The sequence below is a fragment of the Miniopterus natalensis genome, chromosome 11 (genome assembly GCF_054644295.1).
Source record: "Miniopterus natalensis isolate mMinNat1 chromosome 11, mMinNat1.hap1, whole genome shotgun sequence".
Lineage (NCBI taxonomy): Eukaryota > Metazoa > Chordata > Mammalia > Chiroptera > Miniopteridae > Miniopterus > Miniopterus natalensis.
The window spans coordinates 42483602-42487705 of NC_142091.1; the positions used below are offsets into that span (position 1 = coordinate 42483602).

General features: G+C 39.4%; 1 pseudogene; it reads left to right on the top strand.

Annotated features, from left to right (window-relative positions):
• The first annotated feature begins 1059 nt into the window (after positions 1–1059).
• Positions 1060–1943, top strand: LOC148091990 (proteasome subunit alpha type-1 pseudogene; annotated as a pseudogene).
• The last annotated feature ends 2161 nt before the right edge of the window (positions 1944–4104 follow it).

Sequence of the window (4104 nt, forward strand, 5' to 3'; positions counted from 1 at the left end):
GCCCACTTGTTCCCATGTGATTCTCCCTTCTTTCCTTTCAGGAGAATGCTCTCATGACAGGAAGTTTACCATAAATACCCCCTTTCAGCATTCCTTACTCAAGATTCAGTACATATGAGCCCTATGATAAATACAAGCTATATAAAGAAGGAAAGACTGGCCTTGGCCTACACAGGGAGCAGGAGAAATAGGGAAATGGGCATTTAAATGAATGGTTCTTATAAATAACCCTTTGAAGAAAAAGGAGCAGAGACTAATTTTTATACTGACTCTTCCTAGGCCTGTGCCTGTGAATCCACCCCTGACCCCCAATCAGTTATAATCTCTTCATCTTTGGCTAATAGGCTCCTTTGCATTTCATGCCACTTACCATATTTTATTTTGTTCTCTGTTCATTTTTTTCCTGCCAGCCTGTGTATATCTTGGGAAGAAGATCTATGTCTAATTCACTTTGTAAAGCTCTGGATCCTGGCAAAATTCTAGATACACAGGAATGTTGAGTGTGAAACAGTGTCAGTCTTAGCCTGTGGAAAGATATATGTTCAAGGATGTTAATTGCAACACAATTTATAATAGTGAAAATTTAGGAACCTGGTTGCCAATCAGTAGAGATCTGTTTAAGTACAAACAAAGGGATATTATGCAGGTATTAAAATTATTAAAATAGACCAATATTGTTGGTCTCAAAAGCTGTCCTTAGGAAATTTTTGAATGGAAAGGTGATTATAGGATAGTATGTATACTATACATTATTATATATGCACAATTATACATATTTAACTATGGTTCCATATGCCTGGAAGTATTGTCATGAAACTGTTCACAGAAGTTCATCTGGGGGTGGGATTTTGTGTGTTCTTAATTTCCTTTTGTATGTTTTTCCACAATTAAACATTTTTTTTCAATGAATAAATGTTATTAAAAGTGATGGGCACACCATGCACTGTGCAGATGATGTTTTATTGAGTTGTACACTTGAAACTTGTACCCCAGTAAATTCAATAAAAAAAGAAAACAACAACAAAGATTTTTTAAAAATTCCATCAAAATCTGATTGTGCAGACTTCCCTGTAGATGGCCAAGCAGTAGTTTTGGCAGGGCTCTTGATTGGCAGGTTTGCAGGAGATGACAGCCAGGACCATGTCTGAACCATGTTTTGCAACCAGTATGACAATGATGTCAGTGTTTGGAGCTTTCAGGGCAGGATTCATCAAATTGAATAAGCAATGGAATCTGTCAACCAAGGTTTAGTCACAGTTCTGCAATAAAAAACCCATGCAGTGTTGGTTGCATTGCAGAGAGCACAGTCAGAACTTTTAGCTCATCAGAAAAAAATTCTCCATATTAACAACCATATTGGTATCTCAATTGTGGGACTTAACTGCTGGCGCTATACTGTTATGTAATTTTATGTGCCAGGAGTGTTTAGATTCCAGATTTGTATTTGATAGATCTCTTCCCATGTCTCATCTTGTTTCTCTAATTGGAAGCAAGACCCAGATACCAAAGCAAAGATATGACCAAAGACCATATAGTGTTGGGCTGCTTATTGCTGGTTCTGATGATATGGGCCCTCATATTTTCCAAAGCTGCCTATATGCTAACTATTTTGACTGCAGAGCTATGTTCATTGGAGCTTGTTCTTAATCAGCTCATATTTACTTGGAGAGACATATGTCTAAGTTTATGGAGTGCAATTTGAATGAACTGGTTAAGTATGGTCTGTGTGCTTTAAGAGAGACAGTTCCTGCAGAGCAGGACCTAGCTACAAGGAATGTTTCCGTTATATAATTGTTGGTAAAGACTTGGAGTTTATGATTTACGATGATGATGATGTGTCTCCATTCTTGGAAGGCCTTGAAGAAAGGTCACAGAGAAAGGCACAGCTTGCTGAGCCTGCTGATGAACCTGCAGAAAAGGCTGCTAAACCAATGGAGCATTAAGTGATAATCCCCCAGTCTATACGTGTATTATCAAATGTGTAAGAATGCAGGAACATGTACTGAGGACAGTAATCTATACTTTGAACCAAAAGATGCAGTGGTAGAATGGTATGCTTTAGGAATCAGTCCAAATGTGAGTTTTTTCCAAGCAACTTTACTGAAGCTATCTAATGGCATGCATTTCTCTTTGCGAGCGTCTGTATAATCATTTTCTAGAAAATACAGTTATCTGTACTAATGTTTTTATATGAAGAACATTGTGTCTGTCGTTTTAAAGACAATTGTGAAATAAAATTGTTTCATCTGCTGGAAGAAAAATCTGATGGCCTTTCCCCATTATGCACAGGGCAGTCTCCCACAAAAAAGAATTCTCTGACCTCAAGTGTCAACAGTGAAGTTTAAAAGAATATATCAGAGTTAACCTCATAAAGTTCTTTACCACCATCTGGTGGTTAGACAAGGGCTTGCAACTTCACTGTAGCTTCGTAGGGAATTCAGATGATTGAAGTAGGGCCTCAGAAATAAGATGGGAAGCCATAGGATGGATAGCTATAGTTTGAACAGGAGTCGGGGAAGAGCAAGGAAAGGTCATGGTTGAGAGTGTCTGTGATGATATTACTAAGACCAATATTTGGTTGTGAGGCTACCAGTCTGTTAAACCCTACATTAGATTTCTAATTTCCAATTTCACTGTGACTCTAGAGACCCAGAATAACTAGATGTTGAGGCAAGAAGGGCATCCATTTGCAAGGCCTAGACTTTCTTATTTGACCCCATCCTTCTTACCCCCACACTGAAGGCCATGGAGAAGCAAATTTATTTTTGCTCTCTCATCAGTTTTACCTCTCTCTTTTTTTTACCCTCTAGATTTCTGTTTTCTAATAATCACTTACGAATGAGTTGCCCATCTGGCAGCTGTGTCTCATGCTCCTCTTCACTGCCCTCAACTGGGCTGTGGGCCACTGTGTACTTTCCTGCCTGCCTGTCACTTCTAGAAGGCCTACATTATCTCACCTCTTGGAAAAATGCTTCACTTTTCTGACAAGTGTAGGGAATCTTATGCAGCCCTGATTTCCTTTTTGTGCTGTTTATTTATTTATTTTTTAAATGTTTTTATTGATTTTATAGAGAGAGGAAGGGAGAGGGGGAGAGAGAAAGAGAAACATCGATCTGTTATCTCCTGCACCCACCCTGACCAGGGATTGAACCGATACCTGAGTATGGGCCCTGACCAGAAATCAAACTGGCGACCTTTAGGTACATGGGACAATGCTCAACCAACTGAGCCACATGGGCCACGGCACACTGTTTCTTTATTCTATACAACCCTAATGTTCAAATCCGTTTAGTTGTAGTATTTACCAAGGCCATGTTCTGTTAACCACCTTTACAACTCCCTGTGGGTAAAGGACTCTTGGTTACCCCCTCTGTTTCCCTTGTTAGGGTAATTGCAGCCTCCTGGTTTGTAGTGGTTAAGTACTTACACATGATATCTATTACTTCGAGCTCTGTTTTCCCCATAGGTGTTAATAAGTGGGAAACACCATGGAACTTCTTAGTGAGGTTGGTGCCCCTCTTATTGGCACATTCCTAATGCCTTGGTGAATGTTGTGTTTTTTAGTCTTTCTCATGAAATGTAACCGTCTTTTGGGTCTTTCGGTCTTACATCATTTAACCATTCGAGCATGCCCATCACAGTGTAACCTTATATTTTTTCTTTTATTATCTTCCAAAAATTCAGGTATTTCTATTGTGTGCAGTGTGGGCTTTTGATCTCTCTAAGCTTCTAAGAGCCTCCCTACTTTTAGTGAGTTTCCTTATGACAGTGAGCTTGTCCAATTCCCTGAGGTCTTAGGCTATGCATTAAATGTCATATCCTCAGAATGTGTCCCCTAGTCAATGAATTCTTGCATATCCAGTCTTATGTACTAACTCCCTTGATTGAGCACCTTCAAAATCCAGTCCTAGGGTACTCCCTTGGCACCTGCTGATACATACTGTATCTCTCTCATATTGATGTTTCTCTCTCTCTCTCTCTCTCTCTCTCTCTCTCTCTCTCTCTCTCTCTCTCTTTCCCTTCACTCTCTCTGAAAAGCAATGGAAAAAATATCCTCTGGTGAGAATTAAAAAAGAAAGAAGGAAAGAAAGAAGGCTGAGGTAA